This window comes from Chiloscyllium plagiosum, unplaced genomic scaffold (assembly GCF_037043375.1).
Source record: "Chiloscyllium plagiosum isolate Xiang-an unplaced genomic scaffold, Cpla_swu_hap1 HiC_scaffold_3, whole genome shotgun sequence".
Classification (NCBI taxonomy): Eukaryota; Metazoa; Chordata; class Chondrichthyes; order Orectolobiformes; family Hemiscylliidae; genus Chiloscyllium; species Chiloscyllium plagiosum.
The window spans coordinates 128,244,064-128,265,621 of NW_028270141.1; the positions used below are offsets into that span (position 1 = coordinate 128,244,064).

At 45.8% G+C, this 21,558-nt stretch overlaps 1 long non-coding RNA gene across 1 annotated transcript in view; it reads left to right on the forward strand.

Annotated features, from left to right (window-relative positions):
• The first annotated feature begins 15,894 nt into the window (after positions 1 to 15,894).
• The window catches only part of LOC148151338 (uncharacterized), a 69,093-nt gene continuing 63,429 nt past the window's right edge, over positions 15,895 to 21,558 (forward strand). Inside the window, exon 1 of the long non-coding RNA XR_015751973.1 lies at positions 15,895 to 16,027. This is a non-coding gene — a long non-coding RNA (uncharacterized LOC148151338). The remainder of the gene's footprint in view (positions 16,028 to 21,558) is intronic.

Sequence of the window (21,558 nt, forward strand, 5' to 3'; positions counted from 1 at the left end):
AGGAGGACCAGTTCCACCACAGAGCACCAGATGGCCTCCTCCTTCAAACACCAAATTTCCACTCCCACTTGCATTGGAAGGATTTTCAACCAGCTCATCCACATCCCACATCTCGGCCCTCGAACTTCACCCTCCAACCGCAACAAGGACAGAACCCCCTGGTCCTCACCTTCCACCACACCAACCTCCGCCGACATTTTCGCACCTACAAAAGGACACCACCACCAGGAATATATTTCCCTCCCCATCCCTTTCCGCAAAGACCGTTCCTGCTCCTCGGATGCTGCCTGAACTGCTGTGCTCTTCCAGCACCACTAATCCAAAGACTACCTGGTCAGGTCCACGCCCCCTAACAAGCCACTCTCCCCTGCCACCACAGGAAGTGCAAAACCTGCACCCACCCACCCTGGTAAATCTTCTCTGCACCCTCTCTAAAGCTTTCACATCTTTTCCGTAATGAAGCAACCAGAACTGAACACAATACTCCAAGTGTAGCCTAACCAGCATTCTATAGAGGTGCAGCATAACTTCATGGTTCTTAAACTCAATCCCCATGTGAATGAAAGCCAACACACCAGCTGCATTCTTAACAACCCAATCAACCTTGGTGGCAACTTTGAGGGAACTATGGATATGGATCCCAAGATACCTCTATTCCTCCACACTGCCAAGAATCCTGCCATTAACCATGCATTTTGCATTCAAATTCGACCTTCCAAAAAGTGAATGACTTTACATTTTTCTAAGTTGAACTCTACCTGCCACTTATCAGCCCAGTTCTGCATTGTCAATATCTCATTGCAACCTACAACAGCCCACCACACTATCCACAACTCCACCAACCTTCATGTCATCGGCAAACTTACTAACCCACTCTTCAACTTATTCATCCAACTCATTTATAAAAATCACAAAAGAGGAATACTCGTCACCAAGCTCCAGGCTGAATACCTTCCACCTACTACCACTTGCTGTCTTCTATGGGCCAGCTAATTCTGTAACCAGACAGACAAGTTTCCCTATATACCATCCCTCCTTACTTTCTGAATGAGCCTACCATGCTAAAATCCATGTACACCACATCCACTGCTCTACCTTCATCAACACGTTTTGTCACATCTTCAAAAGAATTCAATAAGGTTTGTCAGGCATGATCTGCCCCTCACAAAGCCATGCTGATTACTTGGAAAACCATAGTTTGATTAGAGATCATAAATCCTGTGTCTCAGAACCCTCTCAAAAAACTTTGCCCACTACTGACTGGTCTGTAATTTCCAGGATTATCCTAATTCCTTTTCTTGAACAAGTGAATTACATTATTGAACCTGCAATCATCTGGTACTACTCCAGTCGACAGTGAGGATGCAAAGATCATTGCCAATGGTGCAGCAAACTAATCCCTCGATTCCTGTAGTAACCTATGGTATATCCTGTCTGGCCCAGGGTACAAACCATCCTTATGTTCTTCAAAATTTTCAACACATCCTCTTTCCTAACATCAACTTGTTCTAGCATATCAGTCTGTTTCACGCTGTCCTCAGAAATGTCAAGGTCCCTTTCAGTAGTGAATACTGAAACAAAGTATTCAGTAAGAACGCCCCTTACCTCCTCCAACTCCAGGCACAAGTTCCCTCCACTATCCCTGATCAGTCCTAACCTCACTCTGGCCATCCTCTTGTTCCTTACATAAGCATAGAACACCTTAGGGCTTCCCTTAATCCTACCCATTAAAGCTTTATCATGCCCCCTTTTAGCTCTCCGGAGTCCATTCCTCAGTTCCTTCCTCACTCCCTTGTAAACCTCTAAAAGTCCTGAATGATCCTTGCCCCCTCAATCTTAAGTAAGCACCCTTCTTCCTCTTGACTAGATGCCCCTCATCCCTTGTCACCCAAGGTTCTTTCAACCTCCCATCTTTTCCTCGCCTCAGTGAGATAAACCTACCCAGCACTATCAGTAGGTGCTTCCTAAACAACCTCCACATTTCTGTTGCGCATTTCCCAGAGAACATCTGTTCTCAATTTTGGCACCCCAGTTCCTGACTAATATCATTGTAAATTACCCCTCCCCTCAATTAAATACTTTCCCACACAGTCTGCTCCTAACCCTCTCCAAGAGTATAGTAAAGGTCATAGAGATGTGATCACTATCACTAAAATGCTTTCCCACAGAGAGCTGACACCTGGCACCAAATCCAATATGGCCTCCCCTCTAGTCGGCCTATTACATCAGGAACCCTTCCTGGACACCTGACAAAAACTGCTCCATCCAAACTATTTGAACTAAGCAGGTTCCAATCAATATTGGGAAGTTAAAGTCACCCATGTTAGTTCTGCACATTTCCAAAATCTGCCTCCCATCTGCTCTTCCATATCTCTGTTGGTATTGGGGGTCCTGTAGAAAGCTCCCAAATAAAGTGGCTGCTCCTATCTTGTTTCGGACTTCCACCCACACTGACTTTATAGACAAACCCTCCTACGTGATCTCCCTTTCTGCAACTGTGATACTGTTGCTGATTAGCCAAGCCACTCCTCCACCTCTTTTATCTCACCCCCATTCCTTTTGAAATTATCTAAACCCTGGAACATCTAACAACCATTCCTGCCCCTATGATATCCAAGTCTCCATAATAGCCACAATATTACAGGGCTTTGCCCTATCAAGTGCCAAGCTCTCCTCTCAGACTTCCCCCATGCCATATCTGCCTGTTCACTACCTATTCCATCACCTGATCTATAGCTCAGGTTCAACCAAAGTTGATCTCCTGGCTTGACGGTAATGGTTGAGTGGGGAATATACTGGGCGATGAGATCGCAAATTGTTCCGGGAGTACAATTCTGCTGTTGATGGCACATAGCACCTCATGGATGCAGAGTCTTGAGTTGGTGGATTTGCCATTTAGCATTGTGTTAAGTGCCACACAGCATTGTAGAAGCTATTCTCAATGTGAAGGTGGGATTTTGTCTCCACAAGGGCTGTGCAGTGGTCACTCTTGCCAATTGCCATGGAGAGGTGTGACTGGCAGATTGGTCAGAATGAGGTCTGTTTCTTGCTCTTGTTGGTTCCCTCACCATCTGCTGTAGACCCAATCTTGCAACTACATCCTTCAGGATCTGACCAGCACAATCAGTAGTGCTGCTGCTGAGCCACTCTTGGATGGACATTGAAATTTCCCACCCAGAGTAAGATTGTGCCTTTGTAATTCTAACTGCTTCCTCCAAGAATTGTTCATCGTGGAGAACTATCGATTCATTAGCCGAGAGAAGACAGTACATGATAATTAGCAAGAGGTTTCTTTGCCCATGTTTAACCTGAAGTCACGAGACTTCATTGGGTACTGAGTCAATCTTTCAGACTTCCAGGGCAAGCCCCTCTGCGGGGTTTGTTACAGGACATATCTAGGGATCATGATGGTGTCTAGTACATTGTCACTGAATCATACCTCACAGACAATGACCATGTTAGCTTTTGCTTGACTAGTCTGAGAGACAGCTCCGAATTTGGGCCCTAACCTCCAGATGTTAGCGAGGAAGACTTTGCAGAGTCAACAGGCCAGTTTCTGCCAGTCATTTCAGATGCCTAGGTCAATGCCAGGTTGTCAGTCCAGTTACATTTCCTTCAGAGTTTGTAGCAATTGATCCAACTTAATGGCTTGATTGGCCAATTCAGATAGCAGCACAAGTCAACGACATTGCTGTGGGTTGAAAGTCACGTGAGGTGAGGATGGCAGATTGTCTTCTCTGAAGGACATTAATGAACCAGATGGGTTTTTTTGACAATCGACAATGGTTTCATGGTCATCAGTACATTTCTAACTCCACAAAAATAGACAGAATTCAAATTCTACCATCTGCCTTGGCAGGGTTTGAACCCAGGTCCCCAGAACATTCAGAGTTTCTTGATTAATACCGGTTATCTGTAGTCTGAAACATTTCTGGCATTTGTCTGCCTTCAGTGATGTCCATTAACCCAAAAAAAAACCCAGTTAACATTCTGGGGATCCGGATTCCAAACCTGCCACAGGAAATGGTGGAATTTGAGTTCAATAAGTATCTGGAGTCTAATCATCACAATGATGATATCATTGCCGATTGTCAGGAAAAAAACTATTGGTTCACGAATGTAGTTAAGAAAGAAAACTGCTAACCTTACCTGATCTCTTGTGCATCTTTTCCAGTCGGAAAGTTGGGAGAGAGTGCTCCTTCATTACAACGGGAGTAATGTGCACAAATGAAAATTATTTCCAGTGGAAAGCCCATGATGGGTCATTGCTTTCGGGGTCAACAAGCAATTAGTTAGCTGTTATATTTTAACCTGGAGAGGAGCAAGAACTATTTCTCTCAGAGGGAAAGAATGACTGCAGAGGCTGGGTCATTAAGTTCATTCAAGTCTATGATAGACAGATTTTTAAACAGCAACCGAATTTAGGCTTATCGGGAAAAAGACAGAAAAGTGGAATTGAGCATTATGTCTTATGGTCTTATTAGGTTCTTGAGTATCAAGGATTATGGGGAGAAAGCAGGAGAATGGGGTTGAGAAACTGATCAACCATGATTGAATGGTGGAGCAGACTTGATGGCTGAGTCGTCTAATTTGTGCTCCAATGTCTTACGGTCTTATTATTTGATCAGCCGTGACCTCATTGAATGGCAGAGTAAAGTAGATGGGTTTTTGTAGTCCATTTTTTTTAAAAAACAGATTTCATTCATATTCAATTTCCTTGTTCCTTATCAGTTGCTTAGTCCTCCTTTGTGAAACCATTTTCATAAAACCTCTTTGCAACCTCAAGGACACTCACATATTTCCTAAAATGCCGATCAATGGACTCAATGCTCAAGTTGGGGCAATTCCAGACTTCCACTGTGGTTCAGCAAAACCTCCCTCATTCTGTATTCCATCCTCTCAGTATAAACTCAATATTCCATTTGCTTTGCTAGTTACTATCTCAAGTAATGCTTCCTTCAAATATTGGCACACCCAAAATTTCCTTGTTCAATTTTCTGAAGTGACAATCCATTTATTGCAACACCTCACAAAAATACATCCCCTTATCAGCCACAGGACTGTCCATTCTGATCGCCTATTGATTCTGTTTCTGTAATCACAATTGAACTGCATGATGGAGGGTTCTCAAAAGACTGGAAGACTGACTCGTGTTCTTATTGCCCTGTTAATCTACTCAGATCCAGACAGGTTTTGTCACAAGAAATTAGAATTAAATGTATATATTCTTAATTCCATTGCAGGACTTCTCACAGTTAATTTGAATGGAAAGAATATGAAGAACTAGTATTTGATTTCATGAAGGAGTTTGAACAAGACGTCAGAAACCTTGAAAAATCTTTTTCATCAAATAGAATAAAATAAAAAGGTGGATTAATACAAACATGTTTTACACAGAAATTGGAATGAACTTTTTCTGAAAGCTTTTTTGTACATATTGAACAGTGAGATGTGCTTAATTCTGAAATTGTTCGGTCTTGCCCAAACTGCACATTGTATAATTCTGGTCTCCTTACCTACAGAAAGGTATACCATTATACCTGCCTACTAGTGAATAGAATAACTGTTCGTTAGACAGATTAGAGGAGATTTACTAGGATGTTGCTTGGTATGAAGGGAAGGCCTTATGAGGAAAGGCTGAGGGACTTGAGGCTGTTTTCGTTAGAGAGAAGAGGGTTGAAAGGCGACTTAATAGAGACATATAAGATAATCAGAGGGTTAGATAGGGTGGACAGGGAGAGCCTTTTTCCAAGAATGGTGATGGTGAGCACGAGGGGGCATAGCTTTAAATTGAGGAGTGATAGATACAGTACAGATGTCAGAGGTAGTTTCTTTACTCGGAGAGTAGTAAGGGTACGGAATGCTTTGCCTGCAACGCTAGTAGAATCGCCAACTTTAAGTACATTTAAGTCATCATTGGACAAGCATATGGACGTATATGGAATAGTGTAGGTTAGATGGGCTTCAGATTTGTATGACAGATCGGCGCAACGTCGAGGGCCGAAGGGCCTGTACTGTGCTGTAATGTTCTATATACATGTGCCCATATTGGGAATTTGACCAATTCCTCCAATGGCCCATCTCAGAATCCTGGGATCCTGTTTATAAAGGACAAAGTGAGGACAGCAGATGCTGGAGATCAGAGCTAAAAATGTGTTGCTGGAAAAGCGCAGGTCAGGCAGTATCCAAGGAGCAGGAGAATTGACGTTTCGGGCATGAGCCCTTCTTCAGGAATGAGGAAAGTGTGCCCAGCAGGCTAAGATAAAAGGTTTCTTGCGGTTGCAGGGGAAGGTGCCGGGAGTGGAGGTTGGGTTGATGGGGGGTGTGGACCTGACGAGGGAGTCACGGAGGGAGTGGTCTTTTCGGAACGCTGATAGGGGAGGGGAGGGAAATATATCCCTGGTGGTGGGGTCCGTTTGGAGGTGGCGGAAATGACGACGGATACCATGTATATGGAGGTTGGTGGGGTGGTAGTTGAGGACCAGTGGGGTTCTGTCCTGGTGGCGATTGGAGGGGCGGGACTCAAGGGCGGAGGAATGGGAAGTGGAGGAAATGCGGTGGAGAGCATCGCCGATCATGTTTGGGGGGAAATTGCGGTCTTTGATGAAGGAGCCCATCTGGGTTGTACGGTATTGGAACTAGTCCTCCTGGTCCTCAACTACCATCCCACCAACCACCATATACATGGTATCATCCGCCATCATTTATGCCACCTCCAAACGGACCCCACCACCACGGATATATTTCCCTCCCACCCCCTATCAGCGTTCCGAAAAGACCACTCCCGTGACTCTCTCGTCAGGTCCACACCCCCCATCAACCCAACCTCTTCCCCTGCAACCGCAAGAAATGCAAAACTTGCACCCACACCTCCCCCCTTACTTCGCTCCAAGGCCCCAAGGGATCCTTCCATAACTGCCACAAATTCACCTGTACCTCCACACACATCATTAACTGCATCCACTGCACCCGATGTGGCCTCGTCTATATTGGGGAGACAGGCCGCCTACTTGCAGAACGTTTCAGAGAACGCCTCTGGGACACCCGGACCAACCAACCCAACCACCCCGTGGCTCAACACTTCAACTCCCCCTCCCACTCCACCAAGGACATGCAGGTCCTTGGACTCCTCCATCGCCAGACCATAGCAACACGACGGCTGGAGGAAGAGCGCCTCATCTTCCGCCTAGGAACCCTCCAACCACAAGGGATGAACTCAGATTTCTCCAGTTTCCTCATTTCCCCTCCCCCCACCTTGTCTCAGTCCCAACCCTCAAACTCAGCACCACCTTCCTAACCTGCAATCTTCTTCCTGACCTCTCCGCCCCCACCTCCACTCCGGCCTATCACCCTCACCTTAACCTCCTTCCACCTATCACATTTCCAATGCCCCTCCCCCAAGTCCCTCCTCCCTACCTTTTATCTTAGCCTGCTGGACACACTTTCCTCATTCCTGAAGAAGGGCTCATGCCCGAAACGTCGATTCTCCTGCTCCTTGGATGCTGCCTGACCTGCTGCGCTTTTCCAGCAACAAATTTTCAATTCTGTTTATAAATACTGCCATCTACTGACAGTCAGTCACGATATCCCTAACCAAGCATTTACTCTTCATTCAAATTTTTTCGGCCTGAGTAACATCAAAGTTGGCCTCAAAATACCATTTGTGAACCAGTCATTGTCACTAACAACTTCCGCTGTTCCCCTCAATCCGATAACATCCCCGACATGACCCAGGCAGACTGGACAAACTGACCCAGCTGGACCCAAAATGCTTTCAACTCCCCACCAATCCCAGGAGTCTGCCAATACCTCATTACTGACCCACTACTCCCCTTCACTACCACAGTCCCATTGGAATTGATACTTCCCGCCACTCCATCACCAGCAAAAGAACAACCCTTCCATTTGCCTAGGATTTAAACCTTATTCGACCCAACTCGATTACAACCAAAAGCTGCCCCTGAACAGACACCCCCTAATCCTGCCAACAGGATTAGAATTGACAACCGCCTGCATTTCTCCATCAGCACACAATACACAGCTCCCCCCCCCCCCCGCCTCAATAATGTGAAGCCCCACCCAAAGTGACCCAGGTAGAACCGACTTCTCCTTCCAGACCTGGTAGCACCACACCCCATTCCTTGAACCTCTGAACCTGACACTGCCTCTTCAACACATCACCACCTTCCTCTCGACCCCACCAGATCCATCAGTCCCACTCCCCTCCAAATTTGACCCAGCTGAACCAACACTTCCCTAACTACAAACTGGTCCCTTGATGCAGCCCAAGCTTTTTCTCACTTACCTGACAATATACCCTTCAATCCCAGGCACTATAACCCCCTCACTCCCCTGGAGCCCACCCCCACTACAATTGATGCAAACTTTCTTTTCTCTCCACTCTCGTCGTAACAAAAGGATACAAGACAATTTGTTTCTCTAACAGCTTGCTGAACCTATCCATTAACTTTCCACGGTTCACAAAAAGGACATTCACGCCGTTCTGAACACCAACATTTTCCAGTCACTCACCAATTCAAAACATTCCACTTGTTTATTTGGTCCATATTTTGCTCCCATCACATTTCCCAAAATCCTGTTCCATCTGCCATGTTCCTCTCCATTCCCTCAACCCAATATGGAAGAACTATGTGGTTTTCCAGCCACACATTAACCAGAATTTGGTTCCAGCTCTGGTTGGTCTGGCCCTGACAGAGCAGTCCTGACTGCTTGTTCATTTTAATAGTCTTTGTAATGAGGATTCCTCTTCAAATCCAAATTATTGGATAGAGTTTCAGATTCATTTCAGACCAATTTCTGGACATTTTTGTGACATGAGCTTAAAGTCTTCATACACAGTACTTACAGGGGTGAAAGTCAATTGTCCATGGGTGCCATGTCTTTCATTGGGAAACAAAGATTAATCACTACAGCAAAATTTCTCTGTTGTAATTGTTAAAAATGATTTATTCCCACATGGGGATTAAGGAGGATCTGGTGCCAGATATAATTCCAGAATGACCACTCTGTACATGAGCTCATTGCGGTCTGCAACATATCCTAATTACAAAGTACTGAAGTTGTTACATGTGAAATCATGCAGTGGTTAGATTTCAAATCATTCTCTAACACACTCATTCTGAGCGAGTCCCACACTGAATTATTTAATTACTGGAAAGTGTTTAAACAGTGTTCACCATTTGTAAAAATTGAGTCTTTCATCACAGCATCTGGAAGAACTCCTGTATGTTATTTGTTTTGTCGCCGGTTCTCTATAATGGATTTATCATGGATCAGTTAACATTCAAATATACACTGGGAGCTGCAGGAAGAACAAGACATTTACTGGGTGAACCTGATCACAGGCACACTCAAGGAAATTTCATGAGTTCTGAAGGAGTGGGAAATATGGCCACAGGCTGATGTAATGAGATAGGTACTAAAAATTCTCCATTCCAAGATGAATTCTTGTTCTGCGATTCACTCAATGTTGTGTTTGTGTCAGATTAGTTTGTGAGCAGGAAACTGATTTGTATCCCATCATTACTCATTATCGTGAGCCCCTTTTATAATGATGTTACACCTTCATCTGAAAGTTAGGTACATATGAGAATCACGAGGCATCTGATGTTTATTTAAAAGTGACAAACAACAGTCACCTTTGTGCTCTTGTGTCGGAGGTCAGAGGTTGCACTTGTTGAACTCTGCAGCACAACGAAAGGAGGCAGGAAAGTGGGAGCTTGCTTGGAGGCTCAGGAACAGGAGGGGTAAGTGAGAGGAAGAAGACGGGTGTGGAATGGAGTCTGGAGGGGGAAGGATCTTATAAGTGGAACCAGAAAGTGCCAGACACATTCCTCATGCATTTAGAATTCGTCACGAGTTCCCAGTCACACTATAGACACCTCAAATTTGAATTGGAGTGGCCTCGGAACCAGAAAGAGGGAAGAGAGTGGAAGCGGTGAACACTGGTTACTGCTGTAAGGAACAACAGGGTCAGGATGAAAACTCCACTCTCTACATGGGCAATAGAATATTCCCTTTTCCTGATAAGGAGACACTGGACATAGTAGAGGGGATGAGGAGAAAGGTCGTTTCTCAATCCAGTTCAGTGTTACTCAGATTAGTGGAGGTTTAGAAAACTGCTGGATCCAGGTAATTGATTTATTGTCATGTGTACAAAGTACAGTGAAAAGCTTTATGAGCACTACAGGCATATCACAGTAAGGCTCAGAACAAGATATTCAGACGGAGGACTACAGTAACATTTATCTCTCTTGTACGCCCTGTGCAATGTAGCACACTCAGCATCATTTGAGCGGAGAGTCCATTCAATAGACTTAACTGAATGGAAGCTGCCCCAGGACCTTCTGGTGGGTGCATCATTCTCTATATGGCAGCACCTCCCAATGGTTTAATCTACTTTCCTAGTCTTTCCAGTACAGTGGCATTCTCATGTTTGTACCGCTTCAGAAAAAAAATTAAATCAAAAGGACCAGATATTAACCACAGCTTGTATCTCCGGACCCTATTTGAACCCTCTTGTGACCATGTTCCCTCCTCTGTCACCATGGCCTGGGCAACATCCTCCTCTTCTGTTAAAGATAGATGCCAAGAGTTCATTTCACACCTCAGCCATACCACCTCCCTCCTTGTAAATCCTCTTTCTGGTCTCTAATCAGTTCTATTCTTTCTTGATCTCATCTCTCTATTGAAGAGTGGGATTCCTCTTGGCTAGCTGCTAGTTTTTGTCATAATATGCTTTTTCTGCCTCTCCTCTGAGCCTTTAATATGCCAACAGCTTCTTAACTGTATTTTCTGCCATACACCTTATTTAGAAGCACTTTTCTTGCCCGTGTTGCTTTCTACCTCCTTTCTGATTGAGGGACTCTATTTTTGTCCTACCTTCTCCTGTTTGGAGGGAACATACTTTAACTGGACCTCAACCATCTCTTTTTGGAAGGTAGCCCATTTCAGTTCCTGGTTTTCCTGCCATCCTCTTTGTTCCAGTCAATCGGGCCAGCTTTCTTGTCAAATGTTTTTCTCACCCTGGATTGCTGCATGTCATTCTCCAACACCATCTTGTAGCACCAGCTCCAATGATCATTGTCTCCTGTCTCCCACTACCACTTCATCCAAATTGGCCCAACTCATTTCCAAGGACTAAGTCCAACAATGTATCTTGGTGAATGAGCGGAGTCAATCACATGGTGACTAAATGTATTACATTGACTACAAATGACTAGAGCAATGTAATACTGCAGACTGAATACACTTTGATTAATATATTTGTTTTAGTTTAGTCTTAATCAAGTAAACACCAGTTTCTTGTCAGTAAACTTGGTCAGGTTCCATTGGCAGGCTGCAAGAGGATTAGCGCAACCTGGGGTTCATTGCGTTACAGCTTTTGTTGAATTCCTCTTTGGCTCATCTGTCCCAGTCACTTGTTGACATGACAGTGGGACTCACCACCTGAATTTTAAAGTTAGTGTAGAGAACAGCAACAGGGCAACCAGTTTGCGGCAGCCTAAACCAGCTCAAGTTCTCCTATCCCTTCACATCCACCCCAAACTCTTGGGATCTTTATTTTGAATTTGAGAGTCAAGGAAATGTGAAACAGTGCTTTGATGCAGGAAACAAGGTGGGTAGAGTAAATGGCATTTTTTATATATTTATTCCAAACAAAATGCTGGTTCAAATCTGGGAGGAGGTTCTGGAACTGCACAAGATGTTAGTGTGACTGCACCCAGAATATTGCTGGACTGAAAGCCAATTCCCCACCCACTAACTATTTGACTTTATCTCCAATGTCCGTTTGTCTGTGTGTTCCAGGTATACAATGGGCCAAGTGCTCTCCATTTAATGGAGAAAGTGAGGTCTGCAAATGCTGGAGATCAGAGCTGAAAATGTGTTGCTGGAAAAGCGCAGCAGATCAGGCAGCATCCAGGGAACAGGAGAATCGACGTTTCGGGCATAAGCCCTTCTTCAGGAATGAGGAAAGTTTGACCAGCAGGCTAAGATAAAAGGTAGGGAGGAGGGACTTGGGGGAGGGGCGTCGGAAATGTGATAGGTGGAAAGAGGTCAAGGTGAGGGTGATAGGTCAGACTGGGGTGGGGGCGGAGAGGTCGGGAAGAAGATTGCAGGTTAGGAAGGCGGTGCTGAATTCGATGGATTTGACTGAGACAAGGTGGGGGGGGGGGGGGGGGGGGGGGGAATGAGGAAACTGGTGAAATCCGAGTTCATCCCTTGTGGTTGGAGGGTTCCTAGGCGGAAGATGAGGCGTTCTTCCTCCAACCGTCGTTTTGTTGTGGTCTGACGATGGAGGAGTCCAAGGACCTGCATATCCTTGGTGGAGTGGGAGGGGGAATTGAAATGTTGAGCCACCGGGTGGTTGGGTTGGTTGGTCCGGGTGTCCCAGAGGTGTTCTCTGAAACGCTCCGCAAGTAGCCGGCCTGTCTCCCCAATATAGAGGAGGCCACATCGGGTGCAGAGGATGCAATAGATAATGTGTGTGTGGAGGTGCAGGTGAATCTGTGGCGGATATGGAAGTTTCCTTTTGGGCCTTGGAGGGAGGTGAGGGGGGTAGGTATGGGTGCAAGTCTTGCACCTCCTGCGGTTGCAGGGGAAGGTGCCGGGAGTGGAGGTTGGGTTGGTGGGGGTGTGGATCTGACGAGGGAGTCACGGAGGGAGTGGTCTTTACGGAATGCTGATAGGGGAGGGGAGGGAAATATATCCTTGGTGGTGGGGTCCGTTTGGAGGTGGCGGAAATGACGGCGGATGATGCGCTGTACATGGAGATTGGTGGGGTGGTAGGTGAGGACCAGTGGGGTTCTGTCCTGGTGGCGGTTGGAGGGGCGGGGTTCAAGGGCAGAGGAGCGGGAAGTGGAAGAGATGCGGTGGAGGGCATCGTCGACCACGTCGGGGGGGGGGGGGGGGAATTGCGGTCCTTGAAGAAGAACACCTCTGGGACACCCGGACCAACCAACCCAACAACCCGGTGGCTCAACATTTCAATTCCCCCTCCCACTCCACCAAGGATATGCAGGTCCTTGGACTCCATCGTCAGACCACAACAAAACAACGGTTGGAGGAAGAACGCCTCATCTTCCACCTCGGAACCCTCCAACCACAAGGGATGAACTCGGATTTCACCAGTTTCCTCATTTCCCCTCCCCCCACCCTGTCTCAGTCAAATCCATCAAATTCAGCACCACCTTCCTAACCTGCAATCTTCTTCCCGACCTCTCTGCCCCCAACCCAGTCTTACCTATCACCCTCACCTTGACCTCTTTCCACCTATCACATTTCCGACGCCCCTCCCCCAAGTCCCTCCTCCCTACCTTTTATCTTAGCCTGCTGGACAAACTTTCCTCATTCCTGAAGAAGGGCTTATGCCCGAAACGTCGATTCTCCTGTTCCCTGGATGCTGCCTGACCTGCTGCGTTTTTCCAGCAACACATTTCCAGCTCTGATCTCCAGCATCTGCAGACCTCACTTTCTCCTTTTCCATAGGAGTTTTATTAGAATTATGATAAGTTGCCCCATGCGCTCCCCCACTGATACCTCAGTCATTTGCCCTGCCTCATTCCCCAACTGAAGGGATTATTGCTCCTATTCAAGTAAGAACATTTACATACTGAGGTAAAAACAATGACTGCAGATGCTGGAAACCAGATTCTGGATTAGTGGTGCTGGAAGAGCACAGCAGTTCAGGCAGCATCCAAGGAGCTTCAAAATCGACGTTTCGGGCAAAAGCCCTTCACATTTACATACTGATCAAGTGCATACAAGAGAACTTCCTTAAAATGCCTCTCCATTCAAGCCCTTAACACCGAGTCTAGGATTGGAAAAAGTCAAAATCCCCCACCATTACAACCCTATTATTCTAGGGATACTTTTACGTATTTGCATTTCAATTTCCTACTGATTATTGGGGGGCAGGGGGGGGGGGGCACTATAATACAATCCTAACAAGGTGATTGTCCCTTTATTTCTCAGTTCTACCCTTCTACCTATGCTTTCACTGATAAATCATTCAGGAATATTTCCCTAAGTACAGGGATAGTACTATCCTGACCCAAACAAAAAGAAACACTCCACATGCCCTCTTCTCTTGACCCCCTTTGTTTCTCTCCCATAGCATTAATACCTCAACATTAAAACTACAAGTCCTGCCCATCCGTGACCCACGTTTCTATAATAGCTATGATATCTCAGTCTCACGTCCCCAGCTCTGCCCCAAGTTCATCTGGTTTGTCAGGCTTCTTGCCTTGAAATGCAATGCTAATTTATCAGTCCCACCTCATGCTCTGCCAAGCTCTTGTCTACCTTGACTATTTGACTTACTCCCATACAGTATGAGCTTTTCTCATTATTAGTTGTCTGCCTGATTACATTAGAACCAGTCACCATACCAGAAACTGGCTAAATGCTACCATCCCAAGGACCCACCCCCTACAGTATCCAACACTGGAGAGCAGATAAACATGACAGGAGGATCAGAAGGGCAAATAACCCTGTAGAGAAGGAAGAACAGAAATTATAAATTCCCCAGAGGTCAGGTAGACAGAACTAACAAGCCAAGCTGAAACAGAAATAAGAAGGGCTCAAGAGGGATATAGGCCAAATGGGATCAGATTGGGATGCCTGGTCAACACAGAGGAGTTTGACCAAAACGTCTGCATTCTTGCTGTCTGATTCTATTCCCTGTGTATATTAAATACAGATAAAAGTCAGATGCAAAAAGCCATTTCTCTCTTCAGTGAGTCCTCTACCCTGGCCAAGATGAACACAGGGGGAATCTGGTTTCTCCAAACAGCAACATTCCCATCCTGGGGACAGATTTCAGATTTCACTCATGGCAGCGGGAGTGGGGGGTACAGTGAGTGAGTGAGGGTCAGTGCAGCCTGATTTCCCTGTGCAATACCCTCTCCCTCTCACCCAGGGGGGCACAGTGAGTGAGTGAGGGTCAGTGCAGCCTGATTTTCCTGTGCAATACCCTCTCCCTCTCACCCAGGGGGGCACAGTGAGTGAATGAGGGTCAGTGCAGCCTGATTTCCCTGTGCAATACCCTCTCCCTCTCACCCAGGGGGGCACAGTGAGTGAGTGAGGGTCCGGCTGGTGTGTGCTCACCTGATGAAGGTGGTCTTGCCGGTGGAGTACTGACCGACCAGCAGCAGCATGGGCTTGTTGTCGAAATCCGCATTGTCCAGGGCGGGCGAGTGGAACTCGTGGAAGCGGTAATGTTCGTCCAGGGGAAGCAGTTTGCTTTTGTAGAGCTTCTTCAGGCCGTCCGTCACCGTCTGAAATACCTCGGGATCCTTCTTGCCGCGGTCATGCGCCCCCAGCCAGCTGAACATGCTGCCGGATAACCTGGGAAAGTGTAAACCCAGACTAAAGCAGCAGTTTACAGCGACAACAATAACCTCCTTAAAGCCCGAACCCCCCTCCCCCGGCCCCTCCTCCTGAAAGTCTCCCCGAAGCCGCTCCGCTTTAAGGAGCCGCAGCTCGAGACAGCTCCCGCCCCCGCGCGCCGTCCTCTTCCAGTGACGTCAACCAACGGCTTCATCCCGCACGTGCGGTTCAGGGGAAGCGGGGATGAGGCCGTTCAGCCCATCCAGTCTGCTCAGCCAGCCGTGCCTGAGACGTTTCCCAGCCCCACTCCCCCGCTTTCTTCTCGCAACCTTGATAACCAACAACCTAGCTATCGCCACCTCATCTCACGAACTCGCTAGCTTCACCGAGTTGTCAGACTAAAATAAACTAACCAGTTTCACTAAATTATCCAGAGAAACAAGTCACAGATGCTGTAATCCAAAGTAAAACACAGCAAGCCAGACAGCATCAGGAGGTGGAGAAGTTAACATTTTGGGTGTAAGCCTTCTTCAGGCTTGCTGTTTCTTCTCACCCCCTGCTGGTCTACACACTGAATTGGGAGAAAGTGAGGACTGCAGATACAGGAGATCAGAGTCAAAAAGGGATGAAGGAAATGTGGAGAATTGGTCAAGAAAACTGCGCAGTGGGGTAAGAGGTGAGTAAGAATAGAACGTAGCAATTGCCCGAGCAAAACTTCCACATGGTGGTAGTGAAAATTCCATGTGGTGATAATAAAATCCAAGTGGTGTTAATAAAACTTCCACATGGTGGTAGTGAAAATTCCATGTGGTGATAATAAAATCCAAGTGGTGTTAATAAAACTTCCACATGGTGGTAGTGAACATTCCACGTGGTGAATATAAGACCCTATAGATAATGTCTCATGGAAACAAGGGCCTGAACAGATAGGGCAAAATAAATAAGGGGGAATTGTTTTACTAAAAGAACTGATAGACCTGTTTAGAAAGCTGGCAGATTTGTAGTGAATGATTAAAAGTAAAATAGTAGCAAATAGTCATAGTGTTAAAATGTTACTAGACTGTTGAATGTTTTAGACAAGGCTTGTATAATACTGAGACAGTAGTTTGGGAAATTAACAAAGGGTATGTTTAAGTAAGGCTCTGAATGAGAGAGAGAGAGAGAGAGAGATTGATTTACTGCTAAGCTCTTGGCTGTTCGCAACAAGGCTCTGCATGAGAGAGAAAGAGCCATTGATTTAATGCTGAGTTCTTGACTGTGAGTAGAAAGTTTCTGTGTGTGAGAGAGAGAGACTTCATAGTTTAACCATTGTGATCTGGTTTGTATGCATAATTGTTTGTTGTTGGTTAAATGTTTATATTTTGTTTCCCTGGAGCTCGAGATCCTGGAGTAGTTTGATTTTATTTTGCACTGTAAGAATTTAAGATAGTGTTTTTTTTTAGAGAGAGATTTTTCAAGAAACCATTAGTGATTGCTGCATTTTGCTGGTGCAGTGTTAGATTGGTTTAAGCTGAACGAATGAGAATTATTAACTGAGAACATTTAAGAATTGTTAGATTGGTAAAGGACAATTGCAAGTTATAAAGTTAAGGATTGCTTATACTGTTGACAAAGCTGTACCAGACTTGAATAGCATAAGAAAGTGACTAAATGGCCAAAAGAGAATACCTTTGATATTCATATGTGCAATGAGATGGAAGGACTAATTAAGAACCATAAGCTGAAAGAGAAATCTAAAATAGGAACCGAAAGAGGGATCAGGTGATGCAAATACTGAAACTTTTCAGGAAAGAGAGTCAGGAGTGGAAGGTAGCTTGTCAGACACCCATGGTGACTAGGAAGGCTGGAAAGAACAAGCTGAGCAGTTACGGGAAACAGAAAAGCAGGAATCAGATACCCCACACCCCCCCCCCCCCCCCCCCCCCCCCAGATGTGGAGGAGCTGAATAGACCTTCCCACACAAATGTAGAGGCATTGAAGCAGTGTCCAGTAATAAAGGGAGCAGTAAAAATAGAGGGACAGTTAGAATGGGACAGAAGTACAGAAGACAAAAATGAACATAGAACATTACAGCGCAGTACAGGCCATTCGGCCCTCGATGTTGCACCGACCTGTCATACCAATCTGAAGCCCATCTAACCTACACTATTCCATATACGTCCATATGCTTGTCCAATGATGACTTAAATGTACTTAAAGTTGGCGAATATACTACCGTTGCAGGCAAAGCATTCCATACCCTTACTACTGGCTGAGTAAAGAAATTACCTCTGACATCTGTCCTATATATTTCACCCCTCAATTTAAAGCTATGTCCCCTTTTGCTTGCCGTCCCCATACTTGGAAAAAGGCTCTCCCTGTCCACCCTATCTAACCCTCTGATTATCATATATGTCTCTATTAAGTCACCTCTCAACCTTCTTCTCTCTAACAAAAACAGCCTCAAGTCCTTCAGCCTTTCCTTGTAAGACATTCCCTCCATACCAGGCAACATCCTCGTAAATCTCCTCTGCACCCTTTCCAAAGCTTCTACATCCTTCATCTAATGCGGTGACCAGAACTGTCCACAATACTCCAAGTACGACCGCAACAGAGTTTTGTACAGCTGGAGCATAACTGCATGGTTCTGGAACTCGATCCCTCTATTAATAAAAGCTAAAACACTGTACACCTTCTTAACAACCCTGTCAACCTGGGTGGCAACATTCAAGGATCTGTGTACCTGGACACCAAGATCTTTCTGCTCATCTACACTACCGAGAATCTTACCATTAGCCCAGTACTTTGCATTCGTGTTACTCTGACCAAAGTGAGTTACCTCACACTTGTCCGCATTAAACTCCATTTGCCTCCCCTCAACCCAGCTCTGCAGCTTATCTATGTCTCTCTGTAACCTACAACATCCTTCGTCACTATCCATAACTCCACTGACCTTAATGTCATCTGCAAATTTACTAACCCACCCTTCTACGTCCTCATCCAGGTCGGTTATAAAAATGACGAACAGCAGTGGACCCAACACCGACCCTTGCGGTAGACCACTAGTAACTGGACTCCAGGATGAACATTTCCCATCAACCACCAACCTCTGTCTTCTTTCAGCAAGCCAATTACTGATCCAAACTGCTATATCTCCCACAATCCCATTCCTCCGCATTTTGTACAATAGCCTACTGTGGGGAACCTTATCAAATGCCTTGCTGAAATCCATATACACCACATCAACCGGTTTACTCTCATCTACCTGTTTGATCAACTTCTCAAAGAACTCAATAAGGTTTGTGAGGCACGGCCTACCCTTCACAAAACCGTGCTGACTATCCCTAATCAAATTATTCTTTTCCAGATGATTATAAATCCTATCTCTTGTAACCTTTTCCAACACTTTACCAACAACTGAAGTAAGGCTCATTGGTCTATAATTACCAGGGTTGTCTCTACTCCCATTCTTGAACAGGGGAACCACATTTGCTATCCTCCAGTCTTCTGGCACTGTTCCTGTAGACAATGACGATTTAAAGATCAATGCCAAAGGCTCAGCAATCTCCTCCCTGGCTTCTCAGAGGATCCTAGGATAAATCCCATCCGGCCCAGGGGACTTCTCTATTTTCATACTCTGCAGGATTTCTAATACCTCTTCCTTGTGAACCTCCGTCCCACCTAGTCTAGTAGCCTGTGTCTCAGTATTCTCCTTGCCAACATTGTCATTTTCTAGAGTGAATACTGTCAAAAAATATTCATTTAGTGCTTCCCCTTATCTCCTCTGACTCCACACACAACTTCCCACTACTATCTTTGATTGGCTCTAATCTTACTCTCGTCATTCTTTTATTCCTTAAATCCCTATAGAAAGTCTTAGTCTGAACTGAGGGAAAGAAAAGAAAGAGAGAAAAGGGACAGGCAGGAGCAAATGGAAGCTATGTAACGAGAGCAAGAAAAGCTGAAACATGAGATTAGTATGCTGTGTGGACTAAGGGAACAAAAAGCAGCTGAGGAATACTCATGGTTGAAAGTCTGTGCGAAGATTTGTAGCTCGGGTGCTCGTCGTTGTGGTTCTGTTTGCCGAGCTGGAAGTTTTTGTTGCAAACGTTTCGTCCCCTGGCTAGGCGACATCATCAGTGCTTGGGAGCCTCCTGCGAAGCGCTTCTTTGATGTTTCCTCCGGTGTTTATAGTGGTCTGTCCCTGCCGCTTCCGGTTGTCAGTTTCAGCTGTCCGCTGTAGTGGTTGGTATATTGGGTCCAGGTCAATGTGTTTGTTGATGGAATTTGTGGATGAATGCCATGCCTGTAGGAATTCCCTGGCTGTTCTCTGTCTGGCTTGCCCTATGATAGTAGTGTTGTCCCAGTCGAATTCATGTTGCTTGACATGAAAAAAAAACACACCGGATCATCAACGCCACACTCACAGGAATCCGATTCACGAGAGAAGAAGAAAAGGATAGCCAACTCCCATTCCTAGACGTGATAGTACAGAGAACACCAGACGGAGAATTCACTACAAGGGTATACAGGAAAGCCACACACACAGACCAAGTCCTAAACTATGAAAGTAACCACCCCAACACACACAAACAAAGCTGCATCAGGACACTATTCAAAAGGGCCACAACACACTGCAGTACACCAGAACTGCAAAAAGAAGAAGAGGAACACCTATACAAGGTATTCGCCAAAAATGGATACCCCCGCAACTTCATCAACAGATGCCTAAGAGAAAGACCACGGAACGAGGACATACCACAACCAAAAGGACTAGCCACACTACCATACATCAGGAGCATCTCGGAACTGACTGCCAGACTACTGCGACCCCTAGGACTCACAACGGCACACAAACCAACAGCCACGCTCAGACAACAACTCACCAGAACGAAGGACCCAATACCCAACATGAGCAAGACGAATGTAGTGTACAAAATACCATGCAAGGACTGCACTAAACACTATATAGGACAAACAGGAAGACAGCTAACAATCCGCATACATGAACATCAACTAGCCACGAAACGACGCGACCAGCTATCCTTAGTAGCCACACACGCAGACAACAAGCAACATGAATTCGACTGGGACAACACTACTATCATAGGGCAAGCCAGACAGAGAACAGCCAGGGAATTCCTAGAGGCATGGCATTCATCCACAAATTCCATCAACAAACACATCGACCTGGACCCAATATACCAACCACTACAGCGGACAGCTGAAACTGACAACCGGAAGCGGCAGGGACAGACCACTATAAACACCGGAGGAAACATCAAAGAAGCGCTTCGCAGGAGGCTCCCAAGCACTGATGATGTCGCCTAGCCAGGGGACGAAACGTTTGCAACAAAAACTTCCAGCTCAGCGAACAGAACCACAACAATACTCATGGTGATATGAAAGGGGGGCTGATGAGAAAAGAAGTGAACGTGACGCAGAGGAAGTGGAAAGGGATGAAGAGAGACAAGGAAAGAAAAAATCTCCAGTACCTAAAGAATGGGAGGAAGTGGAAATAGCATCAGACTCAGAGCCCAAGGGGGAATTATTGAGAAGTAGCTCAGGTAAAGGGAAAAAGGGCCAACTGGGAAGGATGCTACTGCTGCTTGTAAACGAGAGGAGAAACCCACTGTACATTCCTTGGGGAATTCAGGACCTGGAAGGGCTGAAGAATGTGCTGCCCAGTTTACATGAGGGAGCGGGAAAGTGAATCAGGGCTTTTAAAGGTGAAACCACAGGGTGATTGCTTGCTCTAGGAGACTTGAAGGCACTGCTGGTGAGTTTGGTAGGGTTCCCAAAGTTAAAGGAAATAATAGTCCAAGCCTGTTTGAAAAATGTAGCAGACAATCCAATGATTGATGGGGTCGGGTTTGTTCGAGTGAGACAGAATGTATAGCAAGCCTTAAAAGACTGTTATCCACCCAAAATCACCCCCAGGCTTTGAGAGGGGATCCACTGGGAGAAAGTGAAAACGTGGCGGCCTACTTCGAGAAACAGTTAAGAAAGTGGAGGCGGGAAACAGAGTAAGATATACAGATTAATCAGTTGCTGACCACAATGTACCAAAATTTCTTCATTGAGGCAATGCTCTCCCAAGTCAGGTCAAGACTGGAGGAGGTGGTGAGTCTGACATCATCAATGAGCCACCAGGAATTTAGAGATCATGTAGCTCATGAATTTGAAAGTTTTTGAAAAGACAAAGAGAAACTGTCTGGAGGAGTTGCA